Raw genomic sequence first — 6,000 nt, forward strand, 5'->3', positions numbered from 1 at the left:
GGCATAGATCCACTGTGTACAGGCTTATCCTTACTTAGTTGCTAAGGCTGGCCTTGAATTTACAATCCTTCTGCCTCAACCTCCCCAGTAGTTAGGATTATAGGTATGTGCCACTGCACCCAGCTTGCCTTAATGCTTCAAATCACCCCATAAGTTATAACTTTGGAATAAAAAATACTGTTTCATCTAGCCCACCTCTACAAATCTTATTTAAGGTTTATTTCTGAAGAGAAGCGGGAATAAGAACTGAAAGCACCATTGTTACTAATCTTTCATTATCTATGCTCTCTTCCCAAAAGTTCTGTATGAGATTTTTAAACAAACTACAATTCTTGTTTTGGAAATTTTCCCACATCCCTTGAGGTGTCTGGATTTCTGTTTGGGTATCACGAAATCTTAATCAGAATCACTGATGGCTGTCCTTTACATGATGTGAAATTGCTGCTTTGAAAAACAACATAGTGGTCTCCCCAGAATTAAACATAGAACTACCACATGCTGCAGCCATTTCACTTCTGAGTATATACACACAACTCACGGCATTATTCATAATAGGTAAAAGGTGAAGGCAACCTATATGTTCCTCAAGAGATGAGTAAATAAAATATGGAGGGGATGGAGATGTAGCTCAGTGGTACAGTGCTTTGCCTAGCACGCATGGAACCCTGGGTTCAACTCCAGCAGTGGCACCACCACCACCACCAGCAACAACAGCAAACATAAACACACACATATAGAGGTATACATATATGTGGGATATATATATGGAATATTAATCAACCTTGAAAGGCTTAAAAAGAATTTCTGAAACTTAAAGACATTATGCCTCATAGTGAAAGCAAAATGACAAATACTGCCTTGTTCCATTTATTTGAGGTATCTATAGTAACTGAATTCATGGAGACTGAAGTAGATGTCACTAGGGGGTAGGGAGAGAGGTGAATGGGGTCATTTTTTTAAGTGGGCACAGAGTTTCAGTATGGGAGGATGAGAAAAGTTCTGAAGATGGATGATATTAATAGCTTCACAACAATGTAAATGTAAATGTATTTAATGCCACTGAACTGCACACTTAAAAATGGTCAAATGAAGCCAGGTACAGTGGCAATGACCTCAGCCACTTGGAAGGCTAAGGCAGGAGGATCACAAACCCAAGGCCAGCCTCAGCAATTCAGTGAGACCCTCAGCAACTTAGTGAGGAGTGTTTCAATAGAAATTTAAAAAAAAAAAAAAAAAACAGCTGGGGATGAAGCTCACTGGTAGAGCGCCCTTGGATTCAGTTCCCAGTACCAAAACAAATGAACAAACAAAGGTTGAAAGGATGGTGTGGTGGCACACATTTGTAATCCCAGTGACTCAGGAAGCAAGAGGATTGCAAGTTCAAGGCAAGCCTGAGCCAATCCAGTAAAACTCTGTCTCAAAATAAAAAAATAAAAAATTTTAAAGGGGTGGGAATGTAACTCAGGGATAAAGTCCCCCTGGGTCCAATTCCCTATACCTCAAAAAGAAAGTTAAATGACAATTTTGGCATGGTATGTATCTTACTGCAATTAAAAATAAATAAATAAAAGAGGGCTTAGTGGTAAAGTACTTCTCTAGTATGAGTGAGGCCCTGGATTTGATCCCTAGCAGTCCCCCACGGCCCTACCCCCCACCCCCTGCACACACCAAAAAAGATGATGTGAAATACCTCAAAGACAAAACTCTGACCAGAAAGGAAAGAAATAAGTGTTGTTCTTTTTTTTGTTTTGTTTTGTTTTTGTTTTTAATTTAATTTAATTTAATTTTGTACTGTGGGATAAAACCAGGGGTACTCTACCACTGTGCTACATCCCAGGCCTTTTTATGTTGAGAAAGGATCTGGTGAAGTTGCTGAAACTGGCCTAGAACTTGTGATCCTCCTGCCTCCTTCTTCAAGTTGCTGAGATTACAGGCCTGCCATGAAACAGTCTGTGCCTGGCAAAAGTGTTGTTCTTGAGAATAGTCAGGACAATGCTTTAATGTTGTTCTGAAGAACAGGAACAATAAAAGATATTTATGAAAGGAATTTTGGTAAAGCAGATGTTATTAACTCATGGACTGTTTTTCCTAGACCATCATGTTCTCATTCTGAACACTGAAGTTAGTAGATTTACAAAGGTGCTCAACAACTGCAGAAGAAATTTGTACATTCTTTCTGAAATGGAAATTGGTATGTCATAAATTAAAGAGTTTTAGGTAGTGCATGTCTATAATCCAAGCAACTCAGGAGGCTGAAGCAGGAAGATTGTAAATTTCAGGCCAGTCTGGACAATTTAGTCTCAAAATAAATATAATGGTCTGGGATGTAGTTCAGTGGTTAAGTACCCCGGGGTTCAATTCCCAGTCACAAAAAAAAAAAAAAAAAAAAAAAAAAGTTAAAAGAGCTTTGCATGATCTTTGTTAAGAAATTCCATACCCAGGAATTTATTTAAAGATTATAATCAAGAAGATGTGCAGATATAGCAATAATAATGGTTGTCTTAACCAAGATACAGTTACCACAGTAAAAGTTTTTGAGAGAAAAAATGAAATGTCCAACAATCATATAAATAACGTCACATATAGCAACATACTATGAAACAATACAATTTCTAGAAAATGTTCACACTCTGTTTTTAAGAGAGAAAAAAAAATCACGAAACAGTCTGTACTATGTAAAGTTCACTGAGCACTGAGACTTATTTACCTTATTAAGTATAAATTATACCTTGATTAAAAGTATAAAAAAGAAACAAACTATGTTTATTTTCATTTTTTGTTGATGGGAATTGAACCCTGGGCCTTCCATGTGCAAAGCACACACTCTTCCATGGATCTACACGCTCAGGCTCTTTTAAATTTTAATTTAAGCCAAGTACACTGGTGTACATCTGTAATCCCAGTGAATCAGCAGGCTGAAGCAGGAGGATCACAAGTTCCAGGCCAGTCTCAGCAATTTAGCAAGACCTTAACAATTCAGAGACCCTGTTTCTAAATAAAATATAAAAAAGGGCTGGGGATGTGGCTCAGTGGTTAAGTGCCCCTGTTTTCAATCCCTAGTAACACAAATAAATAAGTAAACTTTAAAAGAACATATAGTATGGTTCCAGTGTTACGAATATACACTGTGTGCATATTTATAAAATATGAGAAAGTGTATACTCCAAAATATGATGTGTTATAACTAGAGATTGTAACTCACTCTGGGGTCATCGATAATTTACAGTTTATTATTTTTATTTATCTACATTTGCTAAGATGAACATATATTATTCATCTAGTAAGAAAAAAAAAATAAGAAGCAATCAGTAAAAGCTACAAATTGCCAAAGGTCACATAGCAATTTACTTACTTAGTAGAGATGACCATTCAGAAGCCTGTTTCAAGGACTTCTTTGGTCTGCTTTGATTTTATAGCGCATTTTGCGTTGGCTACGTCGTTGGCCAATTAACTCACCCTTTGAGGCTCACAGTACACTGTGCAGTTGACAAAGAAGAATGAAATGGGGGCTGTTGGTTAGCTCAGTGGTAGAGGACTTACCTGGCATAAGTTGGATACTCAGCACCACCAAGAACAGAATAAAAAAAAATTTTAAATAAACCCTCCCATTATTGCCTGGAATTATACAGAGTGATGAAACAACCCTGAACTCTACTCCATATTCTTTGAATAGGGTTTATCTTAAATATCAGATTCTTATTTCATTAAATTAATTGAGAGCACAAGATTGATCCTGATGAAACTTTAGCACATCACATAACGAAACGCCAAATCATGCAGCTTTGCGTGAAAGTTTAATTGTAATTCATAAAAAATATTCACAAAGTACATGGAAAAAAAAACGACGAGGGGACAGGAAGCATCGCCCGGCCTAGGACTACAACTCCCACGAGGCCCAGCGGGAACGGCGCCGAAGGGGTGACGGGGGAACGTGCCATTGCTTAGGTCTCCAGGGCGCCACCCCTCGGCAAGTTCTGTACTTACTTGAAATTCGTAGTCAGGAGATGGTAAGAGAAACATACCTGAAACATCTCAAACGAAAGAGAGAAAGGCTGGGAACTAAGAGGCTGCAAGGCCCGGAATCTCTGAGCGAGGACGGAATATTAGCCAACCCCTAGGGGGCCTTGCGCCGCCCCCAGAGTCCATTCACCCAGACAGCGCCCTCTGCGGGCCCCGCGTTTCTCTCCAGCCTCGCGCTGGGTCTCTGTCGTGCAGAATGGCACTGACGCCTTCTCTTTGCCGTTCTGACACATTCTAGTTTCCAAGGCGCAAACCCAAATTCCAGAGACGGTACCTGCAACCATTCGTCCTGGTTTCCCACAACACAGCGCCCCCACCCCCTCACAGCCTGGAATGCTGGAGACCCCTGGGCGCTGGTACCAGGGCTGGATCGATTTAGCGCCCAGCCCTCAGCCTGCTCTTCAGAGGCTACTGATCCGTTCGAGCTCAAGGTCCATGGGAAAGAAAACAGCCTTTCCAGGACCTTACATGCCCTAGGCTTCTGTCCCTCCATTTTGTAAAACAGGGAATAAGATTCCTCGCTGTCTTACAAAGCAAAAAAGCGTCCTGATCCAAGAATAGAATGTGTTGAAAAGTTCTGTTAAGTCAAACATAAAAAAGGATTTATAAGTGGTCTTCAAAGATTGTTGGACTATTTGGAAGTTGTAATCAGGTGTGATGACAAATGCTATTAATCCCATTGTTAAGACTAATAATAGTGCACAGGATGTTAATAATAGGGTTTTTTTGTGGAGTTGGGGAGACGGGGTGTCTGGGAACTCTGTGCTTTCCACTCCATTATGTTGTGAACCTAAAGTGCTCTAAAAAGTAAGAGGGTTTTTTTGTTTTGTTTTGTTTTTTAGTTTTTTTGGGTTTTTTTTTTTTTTTTTTGAGGGGGGGGGGTGTTCATTTCTGTATGTGTGATGCGAGGGTTCTAACCCGGGGCCTCAGGCATGCTAGGCACCGTCCTGTACCACTGAGCTACACCCCCAACCCCAGTTTTATTCATTTTTAAACAGTAACAATAGGGAGTATAATAACCACCTTTCAAAAGACAAAGTTACAACAAATGTAGCTTAAGGGGTCTTAATTGACTTGTCCGCATTTCTAGAATCAAGCAACAACTCAGTTCAATGAGCTGAGCAGGATGGCTTTATGGGCAGAAAAAGGCTGAGAAAAGCAGAAACAGAACAAAAAGCTGATTGGTGGTTTCGAAGTTGCTTTCTTTGTAAAGGTTACAGCATAGGGAACTTATGTCCTAATTATGCTAGCTAACACGGGTCTATTTGGGGATTTGGCTATGTTCTCTCCCTGTCTCCTGGCTTCCTCTCCCCTGATGTCTTGGAAGGTGATAGAATGGGGATCCACCTTACGCTTTGGGTATAAACCTTGCTGCCTGTCCACCGGTTGCTTATTTTAAAACTGGCAATTCCGCCTTTTCTTACTTTCCCTCTCCCCCTTCCTAAAAGCAAGGGAAACAAGACTAGCATTTTTTTCCCCCGTCCCAGGCTAAACTAAGGCATGCTTCACTGCCTAAAGAATATCACTGCCCACAAGAATTAAGAAACTCCAAACCCGGGAACTGGAGCAATGACTTTCTCCAGGATACCCCCTGGAAACTTATCAATTATATCTACTGATAATATTATTATCCCAGCTCTTATATTCTTTTTTTATTTGGTTTTGGTTTTGTTTTGGTACCAGGAATTGAACCCAGGGAAGCTTTACCCCTGAGCTACATCCCCAAACTTTTTTTTTTTTTTTTAGTTGTAGATGACACAATATTTATTTATTTATTTTTTTTTTAGTGTAGTGCCAGATCAAACCCAGTGCCTCACATGTGCTAGGCAAGCACTTTACCACTGAGCCACAACCCAGCCCTCCCCAGACCTTTTTATTCTTTTCTTTGAGACAGTCTCACTAACATTGCTGACACTAACCTCAAACTTGGCAATCCTCCTTCTTCAGCCTCCCAAGTCATGTTCCTCTTTTTAAAGCCGG

General features: G+C 40.1%; 1 protein-coding gene across 1 annotated transcript in view; it reads right to left on the reverse strand.

The window, feature by feature from the left end:
- Positions 1 to 3,568, reverse strand: part of Dnajc12 (DnaJ heat shock protein family (Hsp40) member C12) — a 55,190-nt gene extending 51,622 nt beyond the window's left edge. Inside the window, exon 1 of the mRNA XM_076834691.1 lies at positions 3,541 to 3,568. The gene's annotated coding sequence lies outside the window, so the exon portion shown is untranslated. The remainder of the gene's footprint in view (positions 1 to 3,540) is intronic.
- Positions 3,569 to 6,000: the final 2,432 nt, after the last annotated feature.

This window comes from Callospermophilus lateralis, chromosome 15, assembly GCF_048772815.1.
Source record: "Callospermophilus lateralis isolate mCalLat2 chromosome 15, mCalLat2.hap1, whole genome shotgun sequence".
Classification (NCBI taxonomy): Eukaryota; Metazoa; Chordata; class Mammalia; order Rodentia; family Sciuridae; genus Callospermophilus; species Callospermophilus lateralis.